The 7,212-nt window shown below is 40.2% G+C and overlaps 1 long non-coding RNA gene across 1 annotated transcript; it reads left to right on the forward strand.

Annotated features, from left to right (window-relative positions):
* Positions 1–6,174: 6,174 nt before the first annotated feature.
* On the forward strand, positions 6,175–6,835 carry LOC143421325 (uncharacterized). The gene is made up of 4 exons (XR_013100947.1): positions 6,175–6,252; positions 6,363–6,423; positions 6,525–6,605; positions 6,689–6,835. It is a non-coding gene; the product is annotated as an uncharacterized LOC143421325 (long non-coding RNA).
* Positions 6,836–7,212: the final 377 nt, after the last annotated feature.

The raw sequence follows: 7,212 nt of genomic DNA on the forward strand, positions 1-7,212 counted from the left end.
CAATGTGCTAATTGTTTCAGAAAGATAAACTTGCACATCTCCCCATTCAGCCAATTGAAGCATTGTTTGAGATTGAGGGAGCAGGTGAACAGCATGTCCACTACCTACCTTGGTTATGTTGGTTACATGCTCATTGAAACCATCCCAGTTCTGTGAGCATAGCAGCCACCTAGTTAAACTCTAGAATTTTCTTTTCCTCCCATCAATCTGACGAGGAGCATGCTGTTCTCTTAAACACTTCATGCTGTAAGCTAATGATAGTTATATTAGAGCAGATGCATGCTGGTGCAATAGGCTGTCGACTAATTGCAAAAATAATTGATGACTAGTGGACTATCAAAATAATCGTTTGTGGCAGCCCTAGTTTCAACATTTGAATGAATGAATGAAGATTCATATGTAAAATGCATTCTTATCTTGTTTTGGTGAGAGGGCCTTTAATGTTTCTCTTTGGATCATCCTTCCATCTTTCCATCCATCTCTTCTGCTTAGGGCTGAACGATTATGGAAAATAATCTAATTGCGATTTTTTTTTTTTTTTTTTTTTTTTTTTTTTTTTTTTTTTTTGCCCCAATATTGCGATTGCGATGCGATATGCGATTATTTTTTAAGGTCTTTGTCTTCTGTATTATTAAACAAAGACAAGCAATACATCATATAGTATGGCCAATACTATATTACATTAATTTTAAACTGTTCTTTCCTGGAAGACAGACCTCTGTTATGATGACATGAGGTGATGCATGAATTGATGACTGACATTTTTATTTAACTTCTTCAATCACAACAGTATATTTGAACATACACAATAGTTTATTTTTAGCTTACAAACATCTGAGCATAAAGTGCTGACAAGGAACCCTGGTGTAAACATTAAAATGAAAGTCAGTACAATGTGCAGATTGCAGAAATATACATAAACAAAATCAGTGGCTTTACCACACTCAGTTTTTCGACATCTGTGAACTACTAGACAGTCATTCAATTAAAAAATAATATTAAATAAATAAAACTAATAAATAAAAAATACACACATCTTACTGATCTCTGCAGTCAGTAACATTACACATAAAGTGCAAACATAATAGCAATTGTATAAACACACACACAAACACGCCTTTAAAGTTTAAAGGCGTGAAATTGGACGGTCTAGTTCTGATTAGCGTCACCGCTGTCTCGGTGGAGTTTAATAAACTCGGCCGTCTGCTTCTTGCTGTCTAAAATATAACCAGACACTGGTGTAAATTCTCGACTGTCTCATACTTCTGTTTAATAAGTTTTCTGTTTGACGTTTAGTCAGCTGTGTGAAAACCAAGGAGGAACCCACCCGGGGGATTAATAAAGTTTTATTTTATCTAATCTAATAACTTTAATCTCAGCCAAACCGATTTACTCACGAACAAACAAAACACTGAAAAAAGCCCAACAATAACATTTTTAGGTTGTCTAAGTGACTTATATATCACGTTTAACCCGAGCAGCGAAACTCCGCGGTGATCTGAAAATGATGTGCCGGGAGTTGTGCCGTTCTCGGCCGCATCAGTAACCCTCGAGCTCCCGGCTAGCTGTCGAGCTGGTGGGTAGCAGACGCCTCTGAAAACGTCGAAGCACTTTTGCAAATATGGGATATCTTGATAAACCGAGCAGATATTTGATGTTTACACAACTACTTTCTCGCCTGAAAATATGTTAAAAGTTTATTTTGTGACCCAGAAAGATTAGTATGAGTAATTTTAAAACTTAGTAGCGGCCGCCATTGCTGGAAACTGGAGTTTGGCTGGGCCGCGCTATGAATTCTGGGATATGGTAGTAATTTGGACAGCCTTCGGCGCGTCGCTGTTACGTAATCGGTCTACAAATGCGGCCTCAGGAGGATGCAGCCCATGAATTTGGACATGTCCAGAGTATAATCGCAGCCTTTGCGGTTAGAAAATTGCACTTGATCATGTCGCGATATTATCGCAAATGCGATATATCGTTCAGCCCTACTTCTGCTTATCTGGTTCAAGGTTGGAGCCATCCCAGCTGTTATGGGGCTAGAGGCGGGCAAAACCTGGACAGGTGGCCAGTCTAACACAGAGAAACACACAACCATTCACACTCACATTCAACCTAACTGCATCGCTCTGGACTGTGGGAAGAAGCTGGAGTACCTGAAGGGATCCACAAAGGCACGAGGACTCTCTTGCTCTCAGGTCACTGCCGTTCACGCTGCTCTGAACACTCTGTCTTTGGAACAAATAACACCAAATGAGAGTGAATCACTTGAGAACAACAGGAACACTCCTGGTTATTGTGAGCAAACATCATAACAAGATGAATATATTTACCATTTTAATGAGGGAGAATCTTCTGTGTGGAGTTTCTTCTCAGCGTGACTCTTTTTCCTGACTTTTAGAAACAAGAGGCAGAAAAGAAAGAATAAAAGTTAAAACCTCCACAATTTTCAAGTATTTTAGGACAGAATTTTAGAAACAACCTTAAACACTATTTACTACTTACCACTTTGTTCAGGCTTGCTGGTGTTCGACATGCTTCACTTTATATTAAATCCTGAAGCGCTTCCTCAGTGGAGTCGGGCTCTGGATGCTGTTGTCTTCCTCTTAGGACCCTTTGCTGACGTCTTCAGAAAACGGCAGAGAACCGACATGAGAACTCTGCCGTCTGCGCTGTAGTCTGTTACTCTCCAGCGGTTCGTCATCTCCGTGTCCTCTGTTCGGTAAACGGTGGAGATGACTCTGGTGACGGGGAGGCCGTCGACAGTCAGGGTGCGGACGCAGTTCCTCCGGTCTGCCTTCAGCACAGCGAGATATGCTTTCTCGGGAAGAACTGGAGTCAGGAAGCGTGGATGAGAGCTGGAGCCTGCAGGCGGCAGCATCATCCCAGCTGGTGAGTCCGTAGGAGGAGAAGGAGCGGTGTTCTCTCTCTGGCTCAGCCTCACATGGACAAATGGTGTCGTCACCTGGTCCCGGTGGAGCAATCCTTTAAACAGTATGTGAGGAAAGTCCTTGGACCCCGTCACCAGGTTATGGTATAGAGTGAGGACCAGGTGGGACATGGAGTCCAGATTGCTGTTGGTCAGTTGACGGTTCCTCAAGTTAATGACGACCATCTGACGTGAAATGGTTGGACTCACCAGCTCAGCTACGAGGAAACAAAGCGTGCGTCTACATTAATCATGTGATCGCACAAATTAAAGCCTGAATTTAAATTGTCAAGACATGGCTTCACATCATCATATGTTATTCCACACACAGTAAGAAGCTCCCAGCAGAACTCATTGTTTATGAAAGCCTTCACATTTTCATGTGGTGTAAGGCTGCGTGGACTCTCATTGAGGTTTTAATACGCATTCACATTAAGGACTAACGTTTTCATATTAGTTGAGCAACAATCTGCTGAGAATAAAGCAGCTGCATTTAGGTGAGAAACCTCACACCCCTATATTGGAGGCGCACAGCAGTCTGACATATTATATTATACCTTTTAGCCTGCTGTACTTACCATAGCATTGATCTTTCTCACGCTCAATCAAAAGGGATAGCAGGTGCATCTAACGATCTAAGTCGGCAGAAATCATTTTGCAATTCCTTCGTTTCTTGAAAAGTTCGGAAAATCCGAGTTTTCACAGCACTAGTAGGAAAAAGCTGCTGTTTGCACTGAAATGTGAAACCGAATTCCAATTTTTCCTTCTGTTTTTATATCCATAGCTCAAACACGCCATCCTCATCACCATGACTCCCAGTGTCACCTAAAACCAATTTCATTTATTCAAAAGAAAAAATTATTTTTCTCATTTAATTTTACTATTGCATGTTCTTTTTTTGCCAATCTTTGTGGTTTTCTATGCTGTAAAAAAAAAAAAAATCACCACTTTATAAAAAAAAATTACTGAAATTCGTAACGACTATTCAGACTTGATGCAGCCTCAATCATCCAGGAAAGTAAATCTCCAAAAGTTGATTCTGTTCATCTGGACGTAGTGAGTGGGAGAAACGTTTCGTCACTCATCCAAGTGACTTCTTTGCCAATGTTGTGATGTTGTGCCAAAAAGTAATCTGTGTCCAAGAAGTAATTAACAGTATTTAAAGCTATCAAGTATTTGTCTTTCAGCTTGCTCTGAAGAACACAGGTCTTTACCATTAGGCTCCCTACTGTTGTGTAAGCAAAAATGCTGAGTGTAACTCAGGTTTTCCGAAGATTGAGATTTCTGATCATTTGGCAGTCATTGAATGCATCACAGCACGTCATTAGCCATTTCCAGGCATCCATGAAAACAGAATTTATTAAATTTAAGTTAGCAGGGAATTTGCTCGCTAGTTTTCACCCAGGCATAATATAGCATGTTCTGACTGAGAGATATCTGAAAAAATTAAAAAATAAAAGTTGAAGCGAGGGTTCCCGATGGTTAGGGACAAATGCAGTTGCTTGGCAGGATCCTGCAAAGAACCAAACTTCAGTCAGAACAACTGAGATAATCCATCCACAATACGAGGTTAGTCATTATTTACTGCTGCATGAGCTAGGTTGTAGTTAAATCATAAGGTTTTAAAACCCGAGAGATTTCCACAGTGATCACTGACTTTTTTTTCTTTTCTTTTTTTTGGGCCTTGTTAAGATGGAACAAAATACAAAGCATTACAACATGTTAAAAACACAACAGCTTTAATAAACAGAGTAGTCTGAACCCAGGAGCAGGATTCATCACGTCATTTAAAGACCGGATAGGCCTAGTCCAGGTCCAGGCCTTGATGTTTTCATGCCTAAAAAAGTTGAACAGTGTTTGTTTTTGGTTTTTTTGTTTTTTGTTTGTTTTGTTTTTTTACATGAACAAGCCTGTATTTTTTTTGATGTTGAGACTGCTAGATGAGCTGTTAGTGATACTGGAAGTCATGAATATGCTTTGGTTAATTCTCTAGCATCCGGGTGTGTGTAGGCTGGTTTTTCCTTTGGTATCCTGTTCCTACTGGATGATGTTCCTCATCTGATGACTCCACTGAAACATCCTACCTGGTAGATGGTCGTTGCTGCAAGTGGATGCTTCTGCTTTCTGGATGCTGTTACTGGATACTACACTGTTCCAACAGGGTGGTAGGAACAAATTGGAGGGCCCCAACGTTGCACTTTACCTTTCCCTGAGCTCAGGTGTTTGTTTGTTTTTTGGCCAAAGGACCTTGATAATTTTTTTTGTTTTTTTTTGGGAACACTGAGTGGAAAGACAGTAAAAGAAAAGGGTTATTGTTTAAAATTGTGTTTTAATAAATGTGTCTATGTTAAGTGAGTGTGGTGTTCGTTGTGTGCTGGAGGTCTTACTGTTCCTATGGTGGAGCAGCTACTACCAAACTCCTTTACAAAACTAGCCTCTGATGGGTTACAGAGTTTTGGGACACATTTCAATTCTTGTAACCTCTTTCTATAGAAACAGATTTTTTGGGGCCTAAAACATTGTGTTGTGGTGAAATTGATGATACAGACACTTAGTGAATTGCTCAAGGTCAATAGTCCTGATTTCCAAGCATTAAAGCTTTGGTGTAAGTACAGATTGCGTTACACAAGGATTCTTTAGCCATAAATGACTCATAACAAAAGTCAAAACCACACAAAGTGCATGCTGCAATGACCTCAATGGGCAGTAACACTGCATATTAATTTGGGTCTTAGCTGCTGTTCTTGAATTTACTTTAAGAATTTATTTTTAACAATTATTTTCATTCACTTTAAAACTTCAACTAAAAGTTTGTTGGAGCATCATCTGTTTTCATAAACTGAAAACAGTAATGTTTAAAGCGTTCATCAATGGCTACGAATGATGTGGTTTCCTGGAAGGGGATGAGCTTCTTATCCATCACAAGGTAGTATATGTTAATGGCCTCCCTGCTGGTTCCAGATACAAGGAGGTACAGCTTGCAATGTCTTTCCTGGTGCTCCAGGTGTTCATCTAAGATGATCTGTGACTAAAGTGAGAAACAAAAATAAAGCAATTGGAAACTCTTTTCTCTTCACTACATTCCCCACCAGAGTCATCTCCACCGTTTACCAAACAGAGGACACTGATGACGAACCGCTGGAGAGTAACAGACTACAGCGCAGACGGCAGAGTTCTCATGTCGGTTCTCTGCCGTTTTCTGAAGACGTCGGCAAAGGGTGCTAAGAGGAAGACAACAGCATCCAGAGCCCGACTCCACTGAGGAAGCGCTTCAGGATTTAATATAAAGTGAAGCATGTCGAACACCAGCAAGCCTGAACAAAGTGGTAAGTAGTAAATAGTGTTTAAGGTTGTTTCTAAAATTCTGTCCTAAAATATAGAAAATTGTCAAGGTTTTAACTTTTATTCTTTCTTTTCTGCCTCTTGTTTCTAAAAGTCAGGAAAAAGAGTCACGCTGAGAAGAAACTCCACACAGAAGATTCTCCCTCATTAAAATGGTAAATATATTCATCTTGTTATGACGTTTGCTCACAATAACCAGGAGTGTTCCTGTTGTTCTGAAGTGATTCACTCTCATTTGGTGTTATTTGTTCCAAAGACAACTGAGAGTGTTCAGAGCAGCGTGAACGGCAGTGACCTGAGAGCAAGAGAGTCCTCGTGCCTTTGTGGATCCCTTCAGGTACTCCAGCTTCTTCCCACAGTCCAGAGCGATGCAGTTAGGTTGAATGTGAGTGTGAATGGTTGTGTGTTTCTCTGTGTTAGACTGACCACCTGTCCAGGTTTTGCCCCTGCCTCTGACCCCATAACAGCTGGGATGGCTCCAACCTTGAACCAGATAAGCAGAAGAGATGGATGGATGGATGCACTGAAGGCCCTCTCACCAGCTTTCATTTATTAAATTTGTCTTTACTAAACAATTTCTGGTGTGTATTTGCATTGTTACTCAGACAGCAGCTCACATGTCCTCTTTCTGTTTGTGGTGGAAGATTCAGGCAAAAACATATTACATATATAGATTATGATATGACTCAGTTTCACATTAATTGCTATATGATAGTAATGAGGTCCAATTTAATAGTATTGCTAGTATCTAATGAAATGAATTGAACACATGTGATTTTGGGGTCCAGCAAAGTGAATAGTTTTCACTGTGGATAAAATACATGGAAAGGTTTAATGAGTCATATTTCACTACAAAGATGACGAGATTAAAGGTTCTCATAGATGTCGGTCAGAAGTTTTGCTCCATGCTGGATGTTAAATGTTGATCAATGTTTACACATATC

This window comes from Maylandia zebra, linkage group LG12 (genome assembly GCF_041146795.1).
Source record: "Maylandia zebra isolate NMK-2024a linkage group LG12, Mzebra_GT3a, whole genome shotgun sequence".
In the NCBI taxonomy this organism is placed as follows: Eukaryota; Metazoa; Chordata; class Actinopteri; order Cichliformes; family Cichlidae; genus Maylandia; species Maylandia zebra.